General features: G+C 43.9%; 1 pseudogene; it reads left to right on the top strand.

Moving 5' to 3' along the window:
- The window catches only part of LOC140355768 (uncharacterized), an 11221-nt pseudogene extending 6515 nt beyond the window's left edge, over window positions 1–4706 (top strand).
- The last annotated feature ends 2986 nt before the right edge of the window (window positions 4707–7692 follow it).

Genomic DNA, 7692 nt, shown 5'->3' on the forward strand with positions numbered 1-7692 from the left:
TACATCAGGACTAGAACAGGACTAAACCAAGTCTACATCAGGACTAGAACAGGACTAAACCAAGTCTACATCAGGACTAGAACAGGACCAAACCAAGTCTACATCAGGACTAGAACAGGACCAAACCAAGTCTACATCAGGACTAGAACAGGACCAAACCAAGTCTACATCAGGACTAGAACAGGACTAAACCAAGTCTACATCAGGACTAGAACAGGACTAAACCAAGTCTACATCAGGACTAGAACAGGACTAAACCAAGTCTACATCAGGACTAGAACAGGACCAAACCAAGTCTACATCAGGACTAGAACAGGACCAAACCAAGTCTACATCAGGACTAGAACAGGACTAAACCAAGTCTACATCAGGACTAGAACAGGACCTAAACCAAGTCTACATCAGGACTAGAACAGGACCAAACCAAGTCTACATCAGGACTAGAACAGGACCAAACCAAGTCTACATCAGGACTAGAACAGGACCAAACCAAGTCTACATCAGGACTAGAACAGGACCAAACCAAGTCTACATCAGGACTAGAACAGGACCAAACCAAGTCTACATCAGGACTAGAACAGGACCTAAACCAAGTCTACATCAGGACTAGAACAGGACCAAACCAAGTCTACATCAGGACTAGAACAGGACCAAACCAAGTCTACATCAGGACTAGAACAGGACCAAACCAAGTCTACATCAGGACTAGAACAGGACCAAACCAAGTCTACATCAGGACTAGAACAGGACTAAACCAAGTCTACATCAGGACTAGAACAGGACCAAACCAAGTCTACATCAGGACTAGAACAGGACTAAACCAAGTCTACATCAGGACTAGAACAGGACTAAACCAAGTCTACATCAGGACTAGAACAGGACTAAACCAAGTCTACATCAGGACTAGAACAGGACCAAACCAAGTCTACATCAGGACTAGAACAGGACCAAACCAAGTCTACATCAGGACTAGAACAGGACTAAACCAAGTCTACATCAGGACTAGAACAGGACTAAACCAAGTCTACATCAGGACTAGAACAGGACTAAACCAAGTCTACATCAGGACTAGAACAGGACTAAACCAAGTCTACATCAGGACTAGAACAGGACCAAACCAAGTCTACATCAGGACTAGAACAGGACTAAACCAAGTCTACATCAGGACTAGAACAGGACTAAACCAAGTCTACATCAGGACTAGAACAGGACTAAACCAAGTCTACATCAGGACTAGAACAGGACCAAACCAAGTCTACATCAGGACTAGAACAGGACTAAACCAAGTCTACATCAGGACTAGAACAGGACTAAACCAAGTCTACATCAGGACTAGAACAGGACCAAACCAAGTCTACATCAGGACTAGAACAGGACCAAACCAAGTCTACATCAGGACTAGAACAGGACTAAACCAAGTCTACATCAGGACTAGAACAGGACCAAACCAAGTCTACATCAGGACTAGAACAGGACTAAACCAAGTCTACATCAGGACTAGAACAGGACTAAACCAAGTCTACATCAGGACTAGAACAGGACCAAACCAAGTCTACATCAGGACTAGAACAGGACTAAACCAAGTCTACATCAGGACTAGAACAGGACTAAACCAAGTCTACATCAGGACTAGAACAGGACCAAACCAAGTCTACATCAGGACTAGAACAGGACTAAACCAAGTCTACATCAGGACTAGAACAGGACCAAACCAAGTCTACATCAGGACTAGAACAGGACCAAACCAAGTCTACATCAGGACTAGAACAGGACCAAACCAAGTCTACATCAGGACTAGGACAGGACTAAACCAAGTCTACATCAGGACTAGAACAGGACTAAACCAAGTCTACATCAGGACTAGAACAGGACTAAACCAAGTCTACATCAGGACTAGAACAGGACTAAACCAAGTCTACATCAGGACTAGAACAGGACCAAACCAAGTCTACATCAGGACTAGAACAGGACTAAACCAAGTCTACATCAGGACTAGAACAGGACCAAACCAAGTCTACATCAGGACTAGAACAGGACTAAACCAAGTCTACATCAGGACTAGGACAGGACTAAATACTGATTATCATAAAAGTACAGATTATAATAAAAGTACTTTTATAATAAAAGTACTGTTACATTACTTCTTGGACGAGTTTTTAATAAAATGTGGAAAAGGAAAAATAAAACTGTCGTTTTTTGCAAATTAAGTCAAATGAAGTCTCTTGGTTATTTTAGAGTTTATTTGTCTTATTTAAGGCAGTAAAACCTTGCAGTTGTGGTGTTGACCAGCAGAGGGCAGTACAGCAGCAGTTATACTATATTTGTCCAGTCTTAAATAACTTACAGTAAATTACTTCCTAAAATCAGTTCCTTTTGCTGCTCTAAAAAACAAACCAAAAGTTTTAGTTCCTTTTTATTGAAAAATGTGGAAATATTTTGTCTAATGTGAAATGCCCGATTGAATATATTACGTTAAATAAAGTGTTTTAAAGTAAATCATATTCAATCTAAAATATTCAGCCTTTTTCGACAAACATTAAATAATTTGATGTAAAAAAGTGACATAATATATTTGTTTAGGCTCAAGGTTGAAAAACTTTATGTTTCACAATCACAAACTCATGACCACGAAATAAAATAATAATTTAAATTCCCTGATGTGGTTTTACCTGGTTTAATGTTTCTTTATCTTTTCTCGACCAGTGTTTGTGCTACAATAAACTGCTAAAATAAATTAAAATGAATTAAGGCAAAGTAATGAATCTGTTTTAGCATTTTTAACATGAGTTTTGACAAATACAATGACATAGAGACAACTGTGTTTTAGACATTTCTTTATCTAACGATTTTATTTGTCACTTTTGATCTTTTTTCCTGGCTTGGAATAAAAATATGTTGTTATTTATCTCACAGACTGATTTAATGAGCCGTTTGCTTCGTTCTTTGATGATTTTGGGCTGAGTTTGTCGTTTGTTCTTTAAGTTTACTTCTGGTTTTCATCAGCTGTAAGTGCAACATTTATGACATTTAACAGAGATCTTTCAGATTGATTTATGTCGTGTTGTGGCTTGTTTGTTTGTTTGTTTGTTTGTTTTGTCCTGACTCTTTAGAACAGAAACGTCACAAACACAAACTGAACTTGCTCTGAGCTTCTTCTGAACAGAGTTTGTGTCGTTGCAGACGGAAGAGCAGAATACAAATGTAGAGTTACACAAGAAGAAGAAAGAGAGGAGAAAGAGAGAGGAAAGAGAGGAGAAAGAGAGAGGAAAGAGAGGAGAAAGAGAGAGGAAAGAGAGGAGAAAGAGAGAGGAAAGAGAGGAGAAAGAGAGGAAAAAGAGAGAGGAAAGAGAGGAAAGAGAGGAGAAAGAGAGAGGAAAGAGAGGAGAAAGAGAGAGGAAAGAGAGGAGAAAGAGAGAGGAAAGAGAGGAGAAAGAGAGGAAAAAGAGAGAGGAAAGAGAGGAAAGAGAGGAGAAAGAGAGGAGAAAGAGAGGAGAAAAAGAGAAGAAAGAGAGAAGAAAGAGAGAGGAAAGAGAGGAAAGAGAGAGGAAAGAGAGGAGAAAGAGAGAAGAAAGAGAGTAGAAAAAGAGGAGAAAGAGAGAGGAAAGAGAGAGGAAAGAGAGAAGAAAGGGAGAAGAAAGAGAGGAGAAAGAGAGAGGAAAGAGAGAGGAAAGAGAGAAGAAAGAGAGAGGAAAGAGAGAGGAAAGAGAGAAGAAAGAGATAGGAAAGAGAGGAGAAAGAGGGAAGAAAAAGAGAGGAAAGAGGGGAGAAAGAGAGAAGAAAGAGAGGAGAAAGAGAGGAGAAAGAGAAGAGAAAGAGAGAGGAAAGAGAGAGGAAAGAAAGAGAGAAGAAAGAGAGGAGAAAGAGGGAAGAAAGAGGGGAGAAAGAGGGAAGAAAGAAAGGAGAAAGAGGGAAGGAAAAGGGGAGAAAGAGATGAGAAAGAGAAGAAAGAGGGAAGAAAGAGAGGAGAAAGAGGGAAGAAAGAGAGAAGAAAGAAAGGAGAAAGAGGGAAGGAAAAGGGGAGAAAGAGACGAGAAAGAGAAGAAAGAGGGAAGAAATAGGGAAGAAAGAGAGGAGAAAGAGAGAAGAAAGAGGGGAGAAAGAGGGAAGAAAGAGAGGAGAAAGAGGGAAGGAAAAGGGGAGAAAGAGACGAGAAAGAGAAGAAAGAGGGAAGAAATAGGGAAGAAAGAGAGGAGAAAGAGAGGAGAAAGAGGGAAGAAAGAGGGGAGAAAGAGGGAAGAAAGAGAGGAGAAAGAGGGAAGAAAGAGGAAAGAAAGAGAGAAGAAAGAGTGGAGAAAGAGAGGAGAAAGAGGGAAGAAAGAGAGAAGAAAGAAAGGAGAAAGAGGGAAGGAAAAGGGGAGAAAGAGAGGAGAAAGAGAAGAAAGAGGGAAGAAAGAGGGAAGAAAGAGAGGAGAAAGAGAGAGGAAAGAAAGAAGAAAGAGGAAAGAAAGAAGAAAGAGGAACGAAAGAGAGAAGAAAGAGAAGAAAGAGGGGAGAAAGAGGGAAGAAAGAGAGGAAAAAGAAAGGAGAAAGAAGGAAGAAAGAGGGAGAAAGAGAGGAGAAAGAGGGAAGAAAGAGGGGAGAAAGAGAGGAGAAAGAGAGAGGAAAGAAAGAAGAAAGAGGAAAGAAAGAGAGAAGAAAGAGAGGAGAAAGAGGAAAGAAAGAGGGAAGAAAGAGAGGAGAAAGATCTTCTAGATATTCTACTTTAATGACTTGACATGTTGAACTGGACTGAGGAGTGAAAAGTACATTTGACTCTGGGCTTTATTTCTACCACGTGAAAAACTGCATTTTTTAGTTTCCACTGAACAAAAACATCCTGAAGAGAAAAAGAACCTGAGCAAAGAGCAACAGACATCTTCCTTTGACACATCTGCACACGCGTGTAGCAGACATGCTCCTTTGACACATCTGCACACGCGTGTAGCAGACATCTTCCTTTGACACATCTGCACACGCGTGTAGCAGACATGCTCCTTTGACACATCTGCACACGCGTGTAGCAGACATCTTCCTTTGACATATCTGCACACGCGTGTAGCAGACATGCTCCTTTGACACATCTGCACACGCGTGTAGCAGACATGTTCCTTTGACACATCTGCACACGCGTGTAGCAGACATCTTCCTTTGACATATCTGCACACGCGTGTAGCAGACATGCTCCTTTGACACATCTGCACACGCGTGTAGCAGACATGTTCCTTTGACACATCTGCACACGCGTGTAGCAGACATGCTCCTTTGACACATCTGCACACGCGTGTAGCAGACATCTTCCTTTGACACATCTGCACACGCGTGTAGCAGACATGCTCCTTTGACACATCTGCACACGCGTGTAGCAGACATGTTCCTTTGACACATCTGCACACGCGTGTAGCAGACATGCTCCTTTGACACATCTGCACACGCGTGTAGCAGACATGTTCCTTTGACACATCTGCACACGCGTGTAGCAGACATGCTCCTTTGACACATCTGCACACGCGTGTAGCAGACATGTTCCTTTGACACATCTGCATACGCGTGTAGCAGACATGTTCCCTTGACACATCTGCACACGCGTGTAGCAGACATGTTCCTTTGACATATCTGCACACGCGTGTAGCAGACATGTTCCTTTGACACATCTGCACACGCGTGTAGCAGACATGTTCCCTTGACACATCTGCACACGCGTGTAGCAGACATGTTCCTTTGACACATCTGCACACGCGTGTAGCAGACATGTTCCTTTGACACATCTGCACACGCGTGTAGCAGACATCTTCCTTTGACACATCTGCACACGCGTGTAGCAGACATGTTCCTTTGACACATCTGCACACGCGTGTAGCAGACATGTTCCTTTGACACATCTGCACACGCGTGTAGCAGACATCTTCCTTTGACATATCTGCACACGCGTGTAGCAGACATGTTCCTTTGACACATCTGCACACGCGTGTAGCAGACATGTTCCTTTGACACATCTGCACACGCGTGTAGCAGACATGTTCCTTTGACACATCTGCACACGCGTGTAGCAGACATGTTCCTTTGACATATCTGCACACGCGTGTAGCAGACATGCTCCTTTGACACATCTGCACACGCGTGTAGCAGACATGTTCCTTTGACACATCTGCACACGCGTGTAGCAGACATGCTCCTTTGACACATCTGCACACGCGTGTAGCAGACATGTTCCTTTGACACATCTGCACACGCGTGTAGCAGACATGTTCCTTTGACACATCTGCACACGCGTGTAGCAGACATGCTCCTTTGACACATCTGCACACGCGTGTAGCAGACATGTTCCTTTGACACATCTGCATACGCGTGTAGCAGACATGTTCCCTTGACACATCTGCACACGCGTGTAGCAGACATGTTCCTTTGACATATCTGCACACGCGTGTAGCAGACATGTTCCTTTGACACATCTGCACACGCGTGTAGCAGACATGTTCCCTTGACACATCTGCACACGCGTGTAGCAGACATGTTCCTTTGACACATCTGCACACGCGTGTAGCAGACATGTTCCTTTGACACATCTGCACACGCGTGTAGCAGACATCTTCCTTTGACACATCTGCACACGCGTGTAGCAGACATGTTCCTTTGACACATCTGCACACGCGTGTAGCAGACATGTTCCTTTGACACATCTGCACACGCGTGTAGCAGACATCTTCCTTTGACATATCTGCACACGCGTGTAGCAGACATGTTCCTTTGACACATCTGCACACGCGTGTAGCAGACATGTTCCTTTGACACATCTGCACACGCGTGTAGCAGACATGTTCCTTTGACACATCTGCACACGCGTGTAGCAGACATGTTCCTTTGACACATCTGCACACGCGTGTAGCAGACATGCTCCTTTGACACATCTGCACACGCGTGTAGCAGACATGTTCCTTTGACACATCTGCACACGCGTGTAGCAGACATGCTCCTTTGACACATCTGCACACGCGTGTAGCAGACATGTTCCTTTGACACATCTGCACACGCGTGTAGCAGACATGTTCCTTTGACACATCTGCACACGCGTGTAGCAGACATGCTCCTTTGACACATCTGCACACGCGTGTAGCAGACATGTTCCTTTGACACATCTGCATACGCGTGTAGCAGACATGTTCCCTTGACACATCTGCACACGCGTGTAGCAGACATGTTCCTTTGACATATCTGCACACGCGTGTAGCAGACATGTTCCTTTGACACATCTGCACACGCGTGTAGCAGACATGTTCCCTTGACACATCTGCACACGCGTGTAGCAGACATGTTCCTTTGACACATCTGCACACGCGTGTAGCAGACATGTTCCTTTGACACATCTGCACACGCGTGTAGCAGACATCTTCCTTTGACACATCTGCACACGCGTGTAGCAGACATGTTCCTTTGACACATCTGCACACGCGTGTAGCAGACATGTTCCTTTGACACATCTGCACACGCGTGTAGCAGACATCTTCCTTTGACATATCTGCACACGCGTGTAGCAGACATGTTCCTTTGACACATCTGCACACGCGTGTAGCAGACATGTTCCTTTGACATATCTGCACACGCGTGTAGCAGACATGTTCCTTTGACACATCTGCACACGCGTGTAGCAGACATGTTCCTTTGACATATCTGCACACGCGTGTAGCAGACATGCTCCTTTGACACATCTGCACACGC

The sequence above is a fragment of the Eucyclogobius newberryi genome, unplaced genomic scaffold (genome assembly GCF_026437365.1).
Source record: "Eucyclogobius newberryi isolate DKJ021-1_F unplaced genomic scaffold, fEucNew1.0.hap1 SCAF_12, whole genome shotgun sequence".
In the NCBI taxonomy this organism is placed as follows: domain Eukaryota; kingdom Metazoa; phylum Chordata; class Actinopteri; order Gobiiformes; family Gobiidae; genus Eucyclogobius; species Eucyclogobius newberryi.